Source organism: Hordeum vulgare, chromosome 5H (genome assembly GCF_904849725.1).
Source record: "Hordeum vulgare subsp. vulgare chromosome 5H, MorexV3_pseudomolecules_assembly, whole genome shotgun sequence".
Classification (NCBI taxonomy): Eukaryota; Viridiplantae; Streptophyta; class Magnoliopsida; order Poales; family Poaceae; genus Hordeum; species Hordeum vulgare.
The window spans coordinates 274321228-274330699 of record NC_058522.1 but is presented as its reverse complement, the minus strand read 5'-3'; positions in this window follow the sequence as shown (position 1 = coordinate 274330699).

Genomic DNA, 9472 nt, shown 5'->3' with positions numbered 1-9472 from the left:
TTGCTTCAATGACTAAAGGCTATCGGTTGTTAATTCCCGGTAAGGTTCTTGATCCATACTTTACTTTGTGAAGGAATTGTCACTTTAGCATGAGAGATTATATGTTGGTATTGCTGTTCTGAACATGATCATGATGCCTGCATGTTCGTATCTTGTTTTGTCGACACATCTCTCCCTAAACATGTGGGCATGATTATTGATCTAGGCTTTCGCTTGAGGACAAGCGAGATCTAAGCTTGGGGGAGTTGATACGTCCATTTTGCATCATGCTTTCATGTTGATATTTATTGCTTCTTGGGTTGTTATTTCACTTCACGGTACAATACTTATACCTTTTCTCTCTTATTTTGCAAGGTTTATATGAAGAGGGAGAATGCCGGCAGCTGGAATTTTGGCCTGAAAAAGGAGCAAGTTTGATATGTCTATTCTGCACAACTCCAAAAGCCGTGAAAATCAACGTGGATTTTTTTGGGATTTATAAAAAATACTGGGCCAAAGAAGTGCCAGAGGGACGCTAGCAGGATGGCCACAAGCCTGTTAGGCGCGGCCACCCCCCTAGCTGCGCCTAGGGGGCTTGTGGGCTCCCTGCTGGCCCACTGGCCCCCCTCTTTTGCTACAAGAAGGGTTTCGGTCTGGAAAAAATCAAGAGGAGGTTTTTCGGAGGGTTCGCCGCCGCCACGAGGCGGAACTTGAGCAGAACCAATCTAGAGCTCCGGCAGGACGATCCTGTCGGGCAAACTTCCCTCCCGAAGGGGGAAATCGTCATCACCAACACTCCTCTCATTGGAGGGGACTCGTCACCATCAACATCTTCATCAGCACCATCTCATCTCCAAACCCTAGTTCATCACTTGTAACCAATCTCCGTCTCGCCACTCCGAGTTGTACTTGTAAGGTTGCTAGTAGTGTTAATTACTCTTTTTAGTTGATGCTAGTTGGATTACTTGGTGGAAGAGTTTATGTTCAGATCTTTGATGCTATTCATTACCTCTCTGGTCATGAATATTATTATGCTTTGTGAGTAGTTACTTTTGTTCCTTAGGACATGGGATAAGTCATGCTATAAGTAGTCATGTGAATTTGGTATTCGTTCGATATTTTGATGTGTTGTATGTTGTTTTTCCTCTAGTGGTGTTATGTGAATGTCGACTACATAACACTTCACCATTATTTGGGCCTAGAGGAAGGCATTGGGAAGTAGTAAGTAGATGATGGGTTGCTAGAGTGACAGAATCTTAAACCCTAGTTTATGCGTTGCTTCGTAAGGGGATGATTTGGATCCACTAGTTTAATGCTATGGTTAGACTTTGTCTTAATTCTTCTTTCATAGTTGCGAATGCTTGCGAGATGGGTTAATCATAAGTGGGATGCTTTTCCAAGTAAGGGCAATACCCAAGCGCCAGTCCACCCACATATCAAACTATCAAAGTAACGAACGTGAATCATATAAACATGATGAAAACTAGCATGACAGAAATTCCCGTGTTTCCTCGAGAGCGTTTTTCCTCCTATAAGACTTTGTCCAGGCTTGTCCCTTGCTACAAAATGGATTGGGCCACTTTGCTGCATCGTTGTTACTTTTGTTACTTGCTACTTGCTACGAATCATCTCACCACACAACTACTTGTTACTGATAATTTCAGTGCTTGCAGATATTACCTTGTTGAAAACCACTTGTCAGGTCCTTCTGCTCATCGTTGGGTTCGACACTCTTACTTATAGAAAGGACTACGATTGATCCCCTATACTTGTGGGTCATCAGGTGGGAAGGAAGAGGACTTCTCCTTCCCCAAACCGAATTGGAGTTGGAGTCCTCCTCCTCCTTTCGGTCGGCGCCCTTGGGGCTCCCTTAAATCCCCAAGGCTAGCCGCTCCCCTCCTCCTATATACTAGAGGTTTTAGGATTTTTGAGACACAACTTTGCCACGTGCAACTCAAACGTATACCTCGTAGTTCTTCCTCTAGATTGGATTTCTGCGGAGCTCGAGCGGAGCCCTGCGGGAATAGATCATCACCATCACCGGCGCGCCGTCACGCTGCCGGAGAACTCATGTACTTCCCCGTCTCTCTTGCTGGATCAAGAAGGCAAAGATCGTCATCGAGATGTACGTGTGCTGAACGCGGAGGTGCCGTCCATTCGGTGCTAGATCGGGACGGATCGTGGGACGACGGTGATTTGAATCACGAAGTTGTACCACTACATCAAGTGCGTTTCTTAACGCTTCCCGCTGAGCGATCTACAAGGGTATGTGGATCTGATCTCCCTCTCGTAGATGATCACCATGATAGGTTTTTTCGTGTGCGTAGGAAATTTTTTGTTTCCCATGCAACGTTCCCCAACAGTGGCATCATGAGCTAGGTTCATGCGTAGATGTTATCTCGAGTAGAACACAAAAGTTTTTGTGGGCGTTGATGTTCGATTTGCTGCCCTCCTTAGTCTTTTCTCGATTCGGCGGTATTGTTGGATTGAAGCGGCCCGGACCAACATTACTCGTACGCTTACAAGAGACCGGTTTCATCGACCAACATGCAACTTGTTGCATAAAGGTGACTGGCGGGTGTCGGTTTCTTCAACTTTAGTTGAATTGGATTTGACCGAGGCGGTCCTTGGAGAGAGGTTAAATAGAAATTTGCACATCTCCGTTGTGGTTTTTGCGTAAGTAAGATGCAATCATACTAGGTACCCATAGCATCCACGTAAAACGTGCAACAACAAATTAGAGGACGTCTAACTTGTTTTTGCAGGGTATGCTTGTGATGTGATATGGCCAAAGACATGATGTGATATATTGGATGCATGAGATGATCACGTTGTAGTAGTTTATATCGACTTGCATATCGATGCTACGGCAACCGGTAGGAGCCATAGGGTTGTCTTTAAACTAACGTTTGTGTTTGCAGATGTGTTTACTATATTGCTAGGTTGTAGATTTAGTAGTAATATCATAGATAGCACGACAACCTTGATGGCGGCACGATGATGGAGATGATGGTGTGGCGCCGGTGACGATGAAGATCATGCCGGTGCTTTGGTGATGGAGATCAAGAAGCACAAGATCATGACCATATCATGTCACTTATGAATTGCATGTGATGTTAATCCTTTTATGCACCTTATCTTGCTTAGAACGACGGTAGAATTATAAGGTGATCCCTCACTAAAATTTCAAGATAAAATTGTGTTCTCCCTGACTGTGCACAGTTGCAACAGTTCATCGTTTCAAGACACCACGTGATGATCGGGTGTGATAGACTCAACGTTCACATACAACGGGTGAAAAACAGTTGCACACACGGAACACTCGAGTTAAACTTGATGAGCCTAGCATGTGCAGACATGGACTTGGAACACAAGAGACCGAAAGGCCGAGCATGAATCATATAGTTGATATGATTAGCATAGAGATGTTTACCACTGAAACTACGCTCAACTCACGTGATGATCAGATTTCAGTTAGTGAATTTGGATCATGCCACACTCAAGTAACTAGAGGGATGCCTATTTGAGTGGGAGTTTATTAGTAATTTGATTAGTTAAACTATAATTATCTTTAACATAGTCTAAGTCCACTTTGCAATATTTTATGTTGTAGATCAATGGCTCACGCAGTAGCAACCCTGAATTTCAATACGTTCCTAGAGAAAGCTAAGATGAAAGATGATGGTAGCAACTTTGTAGACAGGGCTCGTAATCTTAGGCTCATCCTACAAGCTGGGAAAAAGAATTATGTCCTTGATGCTGCTCTATGAGATGAACCACCCGCTACGTCTGACCAAGATGGTTTGAATGCTTGGCAATCACGTAAGGAGGACTACTCAGTAGTTCAATGTGCAGTCTTGTATGGCTTGGAACCGGGACTTCAACGACGCTTTGAACGTCATGGAGCATATGAAATGTTCCAGGAGTTGAAGTTCATCTTTCAGAAGAACGCCCGGATCGAGAGGTATGAGACCTACGATAAATTCCATGCTTGCAAGATGGAGGAGAATTCGTCTGTCAGTGAACATGTGCTCAAAATGTGTGGGGTACTCAAATCGTCTAGCTGAGCTAGGGATTGAACTCCCGCAAGAGGCTATCACTGACATAATTCTTCAATCACTACCACCTAGCTACAAGAGCTTTGTGTTGAACTATAACATGCAAGGGATGAACAAGTCACCCGGCGAGTTATTCGCGATGCTGAAAGTCGCAGAGTCAGAACTCCAGAAAGAGCATCAAGTGTTGATGGTCAATAAGACCATTGGTTTCAAGAGAAACGGCAAAGGCAAGAAGGGTAACTCCAAGAAGAGCGGCAAAACTGTTGCCAATCCAACGAACAAACCCAAGGCTAGACCTAAGCCAGAAACAGGGTGATATTATTGCAAGGGGATGGGTCACTGGAAGCACAACTACCCAAGTATTTGGCTGATAAGAAGGCGGCCAACGCAAAACCAGGTATATGTGATATACATGTTATTGATGTGTACCTAACCAACTCTCGTAGTAGTGCGTGGGTATTTGATACCGGTTCTGTTGCTCATATTTGCAACTCGAAGCAGGGACTGCGGAATAAACAAAGGCCGGCGAAGGATGAAGTGACAATGCGCGTGGGAAATGGTTCCAAGGTTGATGTAATCGCCATCGGCACAGTCTCACTTCCATTACCATCGAGATTAGTTATGAACTTAAATAATTGTTATTTAGTGTCTGCGTTAAGCATGAACATTATATCCGGATCTTGTTTATTGCGAGACGGTTACTCATTAAAGTCAGAGAATAATGGTTGTTCTTTTTTTATGAGTAATATATTTTATGGTCATGCACCCAATGTGAGGGATTTGTTCATATTGAATCTTGATTGTGATGACACACATATACATAACATTGAGACCAAAAGATGTAGAGTTAATAATGATAGTTCCACGTTTTTGTGGCACTGCCGCTTAGGTCATATTGGAGTAAAGCGCATGAAGAAACTCCATACCGATGGGCTTTTGGAGTCACTTGATTTTGAATCAGTTGACACGTGCGAACCATGCCTCCTGGGCAAGATGACTAAGACTCCGTTCTCTGGAACAATGGAGCGTGCAAGTGACTTGTTGGAGATCATATATACTGATGTGTGCGGTCCAATGAGTGTGGAGGCGCGCGGCGAATATCGCTATTTTCTCAGCTTCACTGATGATTTGAGTAGGTATGGATATATCTACTTGATGAAACACAAGTCTGAAACGTTCGAGAAGTTCAAGCAATTTCAGAGTGAAGTTGAAAATCATCCTAACAAGAAGATCAAGTTCCTACGATCTGATCGAGGGGGTGAATACCTGAGTTTCGAGTTTGGTGCTCACTTAAGACAATGTGGAATCGTTTCATAGTTGACACCGCCTGGAACACCACAGCGTAATGGTGTGTCCGAACGTCGTAATCGTACTTTGTTAGATATGGTGCGATCTATGATGTCTCTTACCGATTTGCCGTTATCATTTTGGGGTTATGCATTAGAGACAGCTGAATTCACTTAAAATAGGGCACCGTCAAAATCTATTGAGACGACACCATATGAGCTATGGCATGGAAAGAGGCCAAAGTTGTCGTTTCTTAAAGTTTGGGGATGCGATGCTTATGTCAAAAAGCTTCAGCCTGAAAAGCTGGAACCCAACGCGGAAAAGTGTGTCTTCATAGGTTACCCAAAGGAGACAGTTGGGTACACCTTCTATCTCAGATCCGAGGGCAAAGTGTTTGTTTCTAAGAATGGAGCTTTTCTTGAGAAGGAGTTTCTCTCGAAAGAATTGAGTGGGTGGAAGATAGAAATTGATGAGGTTGTAGAACCTCTGCTCCCTCTAGATGGTGGCGCAGGGCAGGGAGAACCTCTGTTGAGGCAATGCTGGTTGAGGAGGAAGCTAATGATGATCATCATGAAACTTCGGATCAAGTTAATATCGGACCTCGCAGGTCGACAAGATCACGTACTGCTCCTGAGTGGTACGGTAATCCTGTCTTATCTATCATGTTGTTAGACAACAATGAACCTGCGAATTATGAAGAAGCAATGGTGGGCCCGGATTCCAACAAATGGCTGGAGGCCATGAAGTCCGAGATAGGATCTATGTACGAAAACAAAGTGTGGACTTTGGAAGTATTACCTGAAGGTCGCAAGGCTATTCAGAACAAATGGATGTTTAGGAAGAAGACGTACGCGTACGGTAATGTGACTGTTTATAAAGCACGACTTGTGGCAAAGGGTTTTTCACAAGTTCAAGGAGTTGACTACGATGAGACATTCTCACCGGTAGCGATGCTTAAGTCTGTCAGAATCATGTTAGCAATAGCTGCATTTTTTGATTATGAAATCTGGCAGATGGATGTCAAAACGGCGTTCCTTAATGGTTTTCTTAAGGAAGAGTTGTATATGATGCAACCCGAAGGTTTTGTCTATCCAAAGAATGCTAACAAAGTATGCAAGCTCCAGCGATCCATTTATGTACTGGTGCAAGCATCTCGGAGTTGGAATAAGCGCTTTGATGAGGTGATCAAAGCATTTGGGTTTATAGAAGTTGTTGGAGAATCTTGTATTTACAAGAAAGTGAGTGGGACCTCTGTAGCATTTCTAATATTATATGTGGATGACATATTGCTGATTGGAAACAATGTGGAGTTTTTAGAGAGCGTAAAAGATTACTTGAACACAAGTTTTTCAATGAAGGACCTAGGAGAAGTTGCTTACATATTAGGCATTAAGATCTATAGGGATAGATCAAGACACCTAATAGGACTTTCACAAAGCACATACCTTGATAAAGTTTTGAAGAAGTTCAAAATGGAGCAGTCCAAGAAGGGGTTATTGCCGGTGTTACAAGGTATAAAGTTGAGTAAGACTCAGTGGCCAGCAACTGCGGAAGATAGAGAAAAGATGAGTACAGCCCCCTATGCTTCAGCCATAGGGTCTATCATGTATGCAATGCTGTGCGCAAGACCGGACGTCAGCCTGGCCATAAGTATGGCAGGCAGGTTTCAAAGTAATCCAGGAGTGGATCACTGGACGGCGGTCAAGAATATTCTGAAGTACCTGAAAAGGACTAAGGAAATGTTTCTCGTTTATGGAGGTGACGAAAAGCTTGTCGTAAAGGGTTACGTCGATGCAAGCTTTGACACTGATCCGGATGACTCTAAGTCTCGGACTGGATACGTATTTATTCTTAATGAGGGTGCGGTAAGCTGGTGCAGTTCTGAAAGGACGTGGATGTCGCCTAGAGGGGGTGAATAGGCGCTTTAAAATAATTACGGTTTCGGCTTGAAGAAATGCGGAATAAAACTAACGTTTAATTTGTCAAGCACAAAACCTAAAACAACTAGGCTCACCTATGTGCACCAACAACTTATGCTAAGCAAGATAAACAACTAAGTGATAGCAAGATATATAACAATAAACAATATGGCTATCACAAAGTAAAGTGCATAAGTAAAGGGTTCGGGTAAGAGATAACCGGGGAACGCGGAGACGATGATGTATCCCGAAGTTCACACCCTTGCGGATTCTAACCTCCGTTGGAGCGGTGTGGAGGCACAATGCTCCCCAAGATGCCACTAAGGCCACCGTAATTTCCTCACGGACTCACACAATGCAATATGTCGTGATTCCACTAAGGGACCCTTGAGGGCGGTCACCGAACCCGTACAGATGGCAACCCTTGGGGGCAGTCACCGGTACCCGTACAAATTGCTCGGGGTAATCTCCACAACCTAATTGGAGACCCTGACGCTTGCACGGAGCTTTACACCACAGTGATTGAGCTCCGAGACACCACCAAGATTCTAGGATGCCAAAGCATCCATGAAGAACAATCTCTAGGGTACTAAATACCAAAGGGTAATAAGCTTCTCAACTTCTCACTTTCACGTATCACCGTGGAGAACTCACGAAGTGGTCAAGTCCCTCACACTCAAAACCCTCCACAACAACAAAAGCTATGGAGAAATATGAGAGGAAGAACAAGGAGCTCACAAAGAACTCCAAGATCTAGATCCAAGGGGTTCTCCTCACATAGAGGAGAAACTGATTGGTGGAGATGTGGATCTAGATCTCCTCTCTCTTTTCCCTCAAGAACTAGCAAGAACCATTGGAGGGATTGAGAGTTAGCAAGCTCTAAGAAGGTCAACAATGGGGGAAGAACACGAGCTCAACGGATAGATAAGACCAAGGGGGAAGAAGACCCCCTTTATATAGTGGGGGAAGGAATCAGACCGTTACCCCCACTTACAGCCCGCGCACAGTGGTACTACCGTTGGCGAGGAGCGGTACTACACCTGCCTCTAGCGGTACTACCGCTGGCGAGGAATGGTACTACCGCTGCACCTAGCGGTACTATCGCTGGCGAGGAGCGGTACTACCGCTGCCCCTAGCGGTACTACCGCTGGCGAGGAGCGGTACTACCGCTAGGCCACGGTAGTAAAGATCTTACTGTTGGGCCTACCACCGCTTGGAAAAGTATTCGCAAAAAGTCCGACGAAGTACAACCGCTCAGAGAGAGGTACTACCGTCCCAAGGCGGTACTACCGCCCACCCCGAGCGATATTATCGCTAGGGAGCGGTACTACCGCTTGGCACAAGCGGTACTACCGCTCGCCACTGAAACAACCATGACTTTCGCATACGAGCTCCGAATCGAGCAAACCCAAGCTTGTTGGATTCAGGACGACAAGAGCTATCCAAACAACTCTATCTTAAGAACATGCAGTTATGAAAATGCCAACGATATAGAGATGTGAAACCTCTATGAATGACGAACTGACAAAAACTTCCAACATCGAAAACATCATATAGAAGATGCATATGGACTTCATTTTTGATGAACTCAAGCTTGTCATGAAGATGACCATATGCTATACAACTCACAAAGAGAATCACCAAACAAGAACCAAGAGATGCAAGGATGCAAATGGTTTGAGCTCTCAACGAACGATATGATCAAGCTACTCACTTGAGAGCCCCCCTTAACAGTACGGCAAAAACCATGCAGATATGAGAATGCCAATGATATAGAGATGTGAGACCTCTATGAATGAAGAACCGGCAAAAACTCCAACATCAAAAACATCATAGTAGATGCATATGGACTCCGGTTTCGATGAACTCGAGCTTGTCATGAAGATGACCATAAGCTCTAAAACTCACAAAGAGAAACACCAAACAAGAACCAAGAAGTATGATGCAAGGATGCAAATGGTTTGAGCTCTCAACGAACGATACAATCAAGCTACTCACTTGAGAGCCCCCCTTGACAGTATGGCAATCTATCCTAAAACAGAAAACCTATCAAGGGCAAACCTATGCCTTGCACCTCGTCCTCTTGAGCTAGATGACGATGATCTTGGCTTCCTCAAGATGGACCAGCTTCTTGATTGCGTTGGCTTGATGAAGACTAGTTGATTGCTCCCCCATACAAAACATGGATGAGCCGCTCTTTAGCATATCTTCACAAGTCCATTGCCACCA